Source organism: Zea mays, chromosome 8, assembly GCF_902167145.1.
Source record: "Zea mays cultivar B73 chromosome 8, Zm-B73-REFERENCE-NAM-5.0, whole genome shotgun sequence".
In the NCBI taxonomy this organism is placed as follows: domain Eukaryota; kingdom Viridiplantae; phylum Streptophyta; class Magnoliopsida; order Poales; family Poaceae; genus Zea; species Zea mays.
Genome location: NC_050103.1, coordinates 29,921,863 through 29,932,114, shown reverse-complemented (window position 1 = coordinate 29,932,114; position 10,252 = coordinate 29,921,863).

Sequence of the window (10,252 nt, the reverse complement as noted above, 5' to 3'; positions counted from 1 at the left end):
GCGCTCGTGCTCCTTGCTCGCACCTGAGAGAGAGTGGGAGTGGAGGACGAGTCGATTGCCCCGTCGGCAATCCAGTACCGCCCATGCCTCTTGCCTCCTCCGACCCTCATGAGGACATCTTCGTCGATGTCCTCGGTCCTCGGATCGTAATCTGGCCCATGGACCTCCTTGGCCATGGCGGTGTACTCACTGAGGCGGCTGTGGACGGCGGGGTTGGTGTACGCCTCGGGCCCGTCATCCGGGTTGTAGGTGACGTCGGACGTCGCCTTCCCCTTGTGGGCCATAGCATATGCCGAGAACGTGGAGCAAGGCGCGCCACCATGTGTCGCCGACTGCGAGAAAACCAATGAGATGGTTAGAAATCATGTCTAATCAAAAGTTATATACCTAAATAAAAAAGAGCGCGTACCCATGCTTCCGTGTATTTGCCTAGGCTGCGGCTGCCTTGATGGTGGGAGGGACCTTGCATCATCAAACGCCGTTCCCAGCTAGCGTTGTGCGCCTCGTCCCACTCAGCCGAGCACCACCTCTGCACCATCTGCTCCCAGCACTCAGGATGCGCGGCGCACCAATGAGGAATCATCTAAAAAAATACAAGTACACGGCATATCAGAAGATAAAATGAAGCATATTTAGTACCAATAATAAAGTTTTGTATTTACCTGCAAGTACTGGTCCGGAGTCAACGACATGGTTCGGGCGTCCTTCTTGCTCACCTTCTCCCCAAGGACGGAGCCGTGGTAAGTGACGATGGCCTAGATGCGCGCCTCATAGTGCATGTCCACGACGAGCTTCTTACAGCTCGTGGTAGCCACCACATCCGCTCTGGCCTCGTATCCAGCCTCGCATCTGAAGAAATCCTACATACAAAGACGATGTATCCATACATTATTTCAAGAATATGCAACAAATGCGACTTATTAAACAATATAGTGCGAGGAAGACTTACCCACAGCTCTTGCTTCACCCGCTCCGCCTTGTTGTTGAATTGTCTGCCGTCCCGATCTACTGCATCGGGGGCGACGGCGTAGTGGTCGAAGGTGTATGCTGGGCTCGTCACTCTGGCGTACTCGACAAGTCCAGGGAAGTGTTCCCTGCATAGAAGGCCGAGGAAGCCATTGGGGTTGCGGCCGTGACCCCCTGCAGTCTCCAAAACCATCCAAGACCTGTCCAAGTGATTAAGATAAAGTATTAGTTTCTATTATTTTGAACATATAATATGAAAAAGCAGCAACAACATCTAAAGTTACCTACCTCTCTCCATCGGGTCGTATCAGCGGACGTCTGTCACGAAGTATGGGTCGCTGAGGGAGACTCGCGGGACCTCGCAGGTAGATGCTCCTCGAACCTGAGGAGCCAGAACCTGAGACGTCCTGCTGAGCGGCGGCGTCGTCGTCGTCCTGCTGCGCCGCATCGACAGCGGCTTGCTGCTCCACCAGCTGCTATACAGCGTCGTCCTGCTGCGCCTCCTCCTCCGTCCTACGGGTGCTCCTCCTCCCCCTCCCCCTCCCCCTCCTCGTCCTCGTCCCACCGCCCACCATCTTTGTCCAACAACCTGCAATTAAGAGTAAGCAATTAAGCACAGATAAAAAAATATGTATTTAGAAACATATGCAAAATAAATGAAATATAGCATTACATCGATTAAAAATAATCTTCATATGTGTCCGGGTTAGCCGGATCATAAGTGTCATCATCACTATCAACCATTTCATAGTCAACACCATCTGAAGGCGCAATTTCGTCATTGGCATTGCCTTCAAGCATTTCTAAGTCATTCTCATTTTGCACCTCATCATCCTCCTCATCAACAACCATTTCAATATCTACTTCCATTCCGATCGCTTCGGTTAAGTCTATCTCAAATCGCCCTTCGAGCCCATCTTCTTGGAAGAACTCTCCTTCATATGTGTCCGGGTCTAAGTTATAATCTTCATCGTTTGGAACAGGTAATTTACCGTGCGGTGATACCTTATACACAACATCCCAACCCTTAAGATGTTGTTTCGTTTGGCACGCATATGGAAGATAATACAATTGTGTGGCCTGTTGGGCCACAATATAGATATCGTCTCCTGGTAAGGTGGAATCCTGTCGAATTTCGACTAGCCCAAGATTAGAATGTGTCCGTCTCGTAACTTCAGTGTCAAACCAATGACATTTGAATATCACTGGAGTAAGAGGTTTGGAACCATAAAAATTGAGTTCATATATTTCTTCAATTCTTCCATAATACTCGACCTCGTCAAGCCCAGGCGTAAAGACTCTAGAACACGTGGTTTTTCGATTGGGCCGACTTTGGTCGTAGCTTGTTGTGCGAAAACGGTATCCATTGACGTCATACCCAGAAAATTTCCTGACCCTATAGGCAAAGCCATTGTCTACTTGTCTCAACTCGGCACTCATAGACGGCTCTCTTTGGCCCTGCAAGTTCAAACACGCTAGATTGTTATATTATTCGCACGTAAGAGCAACTTCAAATGACAAACTAAGCACGTACCTTACGTTTAAACTAGGAAATGAAATCGGGCAATCCATTTCCTGCACCCTTTCCAAGAAGGGTATCATATTCCTGTGGAGTTGGGTCCCTTGATCGACGCCAGAATTCATGAAGAAATTGCTCCATGTATGGCGTCACCTCTTCAAGGTTGGTCAATACATATAGCATGATATGGCGCCACTCTTCATGTCTCAGGGTCTTGGTGGTCGAACCACTCGCGCTTCCGAGTTGCCCTCGAAAAATGCTGAGGTTCGATTCATTGTCGCCATCATTGTAACGAGGGGGTGGATTATGCACACTCGGCAGTTTGTCACCATAGTAAGTTGTTGTGAAGTTTGACACCTCCTCCAGTATGTATGCCTCTGCAATGGAAGCCTCGATTTTGCATTTATTTCTACATTTCTTTCGGATAGTCTTTAGACATCTCTCGATTGGATAGCACCAACGTCCCTGCACGGCCCCCCATTCGTGCCTCATACGGGAGATGAAGAATCAAATGCTGCATCGGATTGAAGAAGCCGGGTGGAAAGATCTTCTCCAGCTTACACAGTAACACGGATGCCATCCTTTCCAAGTCTGCAATCATGGTCCGAGCTAACTCTTTTGCACAAAGCTGGCGAAAGAAATAGCTCAACTCTGCAAGCGCTAGCCAGACATGCTCAGGGACATAGCCTCGAACCATCGCCGGAAGAATTCATTCAATCCATATGTGGAAGTCATGACTCTTCATCCCTAAGACTCGCAGAGTAGATAAGTTCACCCCTACTAAGGTTAGCTGCATACCCATCAGGGAACATTAACATCTTGATCCACTGTAGTACTTCCTTCCTCTGGGCCCTGCTCAGGACGAAATCAGCCTTAGGCCTTCTCCATGTCTTTCCACCACTAGGCGGCTTCATCTCTTGGTTTGGTCTATCACATAACTCTGCCAGATCCACTCTTGCCTTTACGTTATCCTTTGACTTATCAGGAATCTCCAAAATTGTTGCCCAAAGTGCCTCGGTGACATTCTTTTCAGTGTGCATCACGTCAATGTTGTGTGGAAGGAGCAGGTCATCATAATAGGGGAGCCGAGTCAAGCCCGACTTATGTGTTCACATATGTTGCTCACCATATCCCACAAAACCACCTTCTGGGTTGGCCACGAGACCATCTATCTGTTAGCGAACTTCGGCACCAGTCATCATTGCAGGTGGGCGGTCTGTCACCACGACACCTTTCGTAAAGTTCTTGATGTCTAGTCAGAATGCATGGTCAGGAGGGAGAAATTGTCGATGTTTATCGAATGACGAATATTTGCCACCCTTCTTCAACCAAATGAACCTAAGAGCTTCCTTGCAAACTGGGCATGGGAACTTACCGTGAACACACCAGGCGCAAAATAGCCCATACACCAGAAAGTCATGCATGGAGTACTGGTACTAAACATGCATTTTGAAGTTTGTCTTCGTAGCTCGGTCGTACGTCCATACCCCTTCCTCCCAAGCACGAACCAATTCATCAATCAAAGGCTCCATGTACACGCCCATTTTATTCCCCGGGTGTCCAGGAATTATCAACGACACGAATATGTTCTATCTTTGAAAGCATACGCCGGGGGGGGGGGAGATTGATGGGGATAACTGAGAGCACCTAGAGGGGGGGGGGTGAATAGGTGATTCTGTAAAACTTAAACTTATAGCCACAAAAACTTGTTAAGTGTTAGCACAATAAATGCCAAGTGGCTAGAAAGGAGTCTCAACAAAACACAATACCACAAGAGATCAATCACAGAGACGACACAATGGTTTATCCCGTGGTTCGGCCAAGACCAACGCTTGCCTACTCCACGTTGTGGCGTCCCAACGGACGAGGGTTGCAATCAACCCCTCTCAAGCGGTCCAAAGACCCACTTGAATACCACGGTGTTTTGCTTGCTTTTTCTCAATCCCGTTTGCGAGGAATCTCCACAACTTGGAGCCTCTCGCCCTTACAATTGAAGTTCACAAAGAACACAGAGCAAAGGGGGAATGAGCAACGCACACAAGACTTCAAAAGATCAGAGCAACAACACGCACACAAGTCGCAACAAGAGCTCGCAACACAACTCAAAGAGTTCGCAACTCAACAAGAGCTCTAGATGCTATCACAATGAAACGAATGCGTGAGATCGATGTCTTGGTGCTTAGGAATGTTGTAGGAATGCTTGGTGTTCTCCTCCATGCGCCTAGGGGTCCCTTTTATAGCCCCAAGGCAGCTAGGAGCCGTTGAGAACAAATCTGGAAGGCCATCCTTGCCTTCTGTCGTCGGGCGCACCGGACAGTCCGGTGCACACCGGACATTGTCCGGTGCCCGATTCCTTTCCTTAAATGGCGAAGCCGACCATTGCAGATCTGGGAGCCGTTGGCGCACCGGACATGTCCGGTGCACACCGGACAGTCTGGTGCCCCCTTCCGACCGTTGGCTTGGCCACGTGTCGCGCGCAGAATCCGTGGCCGACCGTTGGCCCGGCCGACCGTTGGCTCACCGGACAGTCCGGTGCACACTGGACAGTCCGGTGAATTTTAGCCGTACGTCGTCGGCGAATTCCCGAGAGCGGCCACTTCGCTCGAGGCAGCCTGGCGCACCGGACACTGTCCGGTGCACCACCGGACACTGTCCGGTGCACCACCGGACAGTCCGGTGCTCCAGACCGAACAGCCTCTTGGCTACACACAGCCAACTTTTCTTTGACTCGATTTCTCCTGTTTCAAGCACTTAGACACAATACATTAGTCTTCAAAACAATGTACTAAGGCTTAGAAACATACCTTTACTCTTGATTTGCACTTTGTCCATTCAAGGGTATAGATTCACATTTAAGCACCTGTGTTGCCATCCTTGCCTTCTGTCGTCGGGCGCACCGGACAGTCCGGTGCACACCGGACATTGTCCGGTGCCCGATTCCTTTCCTTAAATGGCGAAGCCGACCGTTGCAGATCTGGGAGCCGTTGGCGCACCGGACATGTCCGGTGCACACCGGACAGTCCGGTGCCCCCTTCCGACCGTTGGCTTGGCCACGTGTCGCGCGCAGAATCCGTGGCCGACCGTTGGCCCGGCCGACCGTTGGCTCACCGGACAGTCCGGTGCACACCGGACAGTCCAGTGAATTTTAGCCGTACGTCGTCGGCGAATTCCCGAGAGCGGCCACTTCGCTCGAGGCAGCCTGGCGCACCGGACACTGTCCGGTGCACCACCGGACACTGTCCGGTGCACCACCGGACAGTCCGGTGCTCCAGACCGAACAGCCTCTTGGCTGCACACAGCCAACTTTTCTTTGACTCGATTTCTCCTGTTTCAAGCACTTAGACACAATACATTAGTCTTCAAAACAATGTACTAAGGCTTAGAAACATACCTTTACTCTTGATTTGCACTTTGTCCATTCAAGGGTATAGATTCACATTTAAGCACCTGTGTTGGCACTCAATCACCAAAATACTTAGAAATGGCCCAAGGGCACATTTCCCTTTCAATCTCCCCCTTTTTGGTGATTTATGCCAACATAACATAAAGCAACTAGAACAAGTGCAATATCACTTCAAATAAAAACTCAAATTTATTTTGATTCAATTTGGCATATATGGATCATCCTTTGCCACCACTTGGTTTGTTTTTCAAATCAGCCTCAAAATCCTATCTCTAAGTCAAATCCACTTGTAGAGACATAAAGAGAGGTTTTCCAAAGAAAATTGATTCAATATTCCAAAAACTCCCCCTATTTCCCATAATCAATACTTTTCCCCACAAGAAGTCAACTTTTGACAAGAGAGACAACAAAAGAGATTTGACAAACCAAAAGCTCTATTCTACTGTTTTCAAAATCTCTCAAGTGGTAGCTGATCCATTTATCACTTTGGCCTTTATTTTCTCCCCCTTTGGCATCAAGCACCAAAACGGGATCAATCTTGGCCCCTTTAACCCCATTGCCCCACCAAAATCTTCAATTAAGAGCAAATAGGCAATAAGAGGTAAAAGATGAACTTGGAGAAATTACTCTTTTCATCGGAGTGCAGTGGAAGTCTTTCACGGTCCAAGTCCACCTTTCCCTTTCAAACCTTCTTTGAGACTAAAACAAGTAAACTCAAGTATATGGTTAGTCTCAAAGGGTCAAGTTGTAACGCAACTCCCCCTAAATATGTGCATCACTTACACAAGGACTTGTGAGGTCCAGGGAATGTTTGTACAACTTGAGCACCACAATAAGCAACAAAATGCAAAAAGGAACATGATCAAGGCATAAACACATGTATGCAACAAATCAATCCAGGTTCCGCGAATCTAAGACATTTAGCTCACTACGCAACCTGCAAAAGGTCTTCTCATCTAGAGGCTTGGTAAAGATATCGGCTAGCTGGTTCTCGGTGCTAACATGAAACACTTCGATATCTCCCTTTTGCTGGTGGTCTCTCAAAAAGTGATGCCGGATGTCTATGTGCTTTGTGCGGCTGTGTTCAACAGGATTTTCCGCCATGCGGATAGCACTCTCATTGTCACATAGGAGTGGGACTTTGCTCAGATTGTAGCCAAAGTCCCGGAGGGTTTGCCTCATCCAAAGTAGTTGCGCGCAACACTGTCCTGCGGCAACATACTCGGCCTCAGCGGTGGATAGGGCAACGGAGGTTTGTTTCTTAGAGTTCCATGACACCAGGGACCTTCCTAAGAATTGGCACGTCCCTGATGTACTCTTCCTATCGACCTTACATCCAGCATAGTCGGAATCTGAGTATCCAACCAAGTCAAAGGTAGACCCTTTTGGATACCAGAGCCCGAAGCAAGGCGTAGCAACCAAATATCTTAGAATTCGCTTTACCGCCACTAAGTGACACTCCTTAGGATCGGATTGAAATCTAGCACACATGCATACGCTAAGCATAATATCCGGTCTACTAGCACATAAATAAAGTAGAGACCCTATCATTGACCGGTATGCTTTTTGATCAACGGACTTACCTCCTTTGTTGAGGTCGGTGTGTCCGTCGGTTCCCATCGGAGTCTTTGCGGGCTTGGAGTCCTTCATCCCAAACCGCTTTAGCAGATCTTGCGTGTACTTCGTTTGGGAGATGAAGGTGCCGTCCTTGAGTTGCTTCACTTGGAACCCAAGGAAGTAGTTCAACTCACCCATCATCGACATCTCGAATTTCTGCGTCATTACCCTGCTAAACTCTTCACAAGACTTTTGGTTAGTAGAACCAAATATTATGTCATCGACATAAATTTGGCACACAAACAAATCACCATCACATGTCTTAGTGAACAGAGTTGGATCGGCTTTCCCAACCTTGAAAGCATTAACAATTAGAAAGTCTCTAAGGCATTCATACCATGCTCTTGGGGCTTGCTTAAGTCCATAGAGCGCCTTAGAGAGCTTACACACGTGGTCGGGGTACCGTTCATCCTCGAAACCAGGGGGTTGCTCCACGTACACCTCCTCCTTGATTGGCCCGTTGAGGAAAGCGCTCTTCACATCCATTTGGTACAACCTGAAAGAATGGTGAGCGGCATATGCTAGCAAGATACGAATTGATTCTAGCCTAGCCACAGGAGCAAACGTCTCCTCAAAGTCCAAACCTGCGACTTGGGCATAACCTTTTGCCACAAGTCGAGCCTTGTTCCTCGTCACTACTCCGTGCTCGTCCTGTTTGTTGCGGAACACCCACTTGGTTCCCACAACGTTTTGCTTGGGACGAGGCACCAGTGTCCAAACTTCATTGCGCTTGAAGTTGTTGAGTTCCTCCTGCATGGCCAACACCCAGTCCGGATCTAGCAAGGCCTCTTCTACCCTGAAAGGCTCAATAGAAGAGACAAAGGAGTAATGCTCACAAAAATTAACTAATCGAGATCGAGTAGTTACTCCCTTGCTAATATCACCCAGAATTTGATCGACGGGATGATCCTTTTGAATCATCGCTCGAACTTGGGTTGGAGGTGCCGGTTGCGCTTCTTCCTCCATCACATGATCATCTTGTGCTCCCCCTTGATCACACACCTCCTGTTGATGAACCTGTTCATCGTCTTGAGTTGGGGGTTGCACCGTTATTGAGGAAGAAGGTTGATCTCGTCCATCTTGTTCCTGTGGCCGCACTTCTCCAATCGCCATGGTTCGTATAGCTGCCGTCGGAACATCTTCTTCATCTACATCATCACAATCAACAACTTGCTCTCTTGGAGAGCCATTAGTCTCATCAAATACAACGTCGCTAGAGACTTCAACCAAACCCGATGATTTGTTGAAGACTCTATACGCCTTTGTATTTGAGTCATAACCTAACAAAAACCCTTCTACAGCTTTGGGAGCAAACTTAGAATTTCTACCCTTCTTCACTAGAATGTAGCATTTGCTCCCAAATACACGAAAGTAAGATACATTGGGTTTGTTACCGGTTAGAAGCTCATACGACGTCTTCTTGAGGAGGCGGTGAAAGTAGACCCTGTTGATGGCGTGGCAAGCCGTGTTCACGGCTTCCGACCAGAAACACTCGGGGGTCTTGAATTCTCCAAGCATCGTTCTCGCCATATCGATTAGCGTCCTGTTCTTCCTCTCTACCACACCATTTTGCTGTGGTGTGTAGGGAGCGGAGAACTCGTGCTTGATCCCTTCCTCCTCAAGGAACTCCTCCACTTGAAGGTTCTTGAACTCGGACCCGTTGTCGCTCCTTATCTTCTTCACCTTGAGCTCAAACTCATTTTGAGCTCTCCTGAGGAAGCGCTTGAGGGTCCCTTGGGTTTCAGATTTATCCTGCAAAAAGAACACCCAAGTGAAGCGGGAAAAGTCATCAACGATAACTAGACCATACTTACTTCCTCCTATGCTCAGATAGGCGACGGGTCCGAAGAGGTCCATATGTAGCAGCTCCAGGGGTCTTGATGTTGTCATCACATTTTTGGTGTGATGAGAGCCTCCCACCTGTTTCCCTGCTTGACAAGCTGCACAAGGTCTATCTTTTTCGAAATGAACATTGGTTAGACCTATCACGTGTTCTCCCTTTAGAAGCTTGTGGAGGTTCTTCATCCCCACATGTGCTAAGCGGCGATGCCACAGCCAGCCCATGCAAGTCTTAGCCATTAAGCATGCATCTAGACCGACCTCTTCTTTTGCAAAATCAACTAAATAAAGTTTGCCGTCTAATACACCCTTAAAAACTAGTGAACCATCACTTCTTCTAAAGACAGACACATCTACATTTGTAAATAGACAGTTATATCCCATATTGCATAATTGACTAACAGATAGCAAATTATATCCAAGACTCTCCACTAAAAACACATTAGAGATAGAATGCTCATTGGAGATTGCAATTTTACCTAGCCCTTTTACCTTGCCTTGATTCCCATCACCGAATATAATTGAATCTTGGGAATCCTTATTCTTGACGTAGGAGGTGAACATCTTCTTCTCCCCCGTCATATGGTTTGTGCATCCGCTGTCGATAATCCAGCTTGAACCCCCGGATGCATAAACCTGCAAGGCAAATTTAGGCTTGGGACTTAGGTACCCAACTCTTGTTGGGTCCTACAAGGTTAGTGCAAATATCCTTAGGGACCCAAATGCAAGTTTTGTCTCCCTTGCATTTTGCCCCTAACTTTCTGGCAACAATTTTCCTATCCTTTCTACAAATTGCAAAGGAAGCATTCAAAGCATGATATATTGTAGAAGGTTCATTTAATTTCCTAGGAACATTAACAACATTTCTCCTAGGTATATTATGAACAACATTTCTCCTACCAACATTT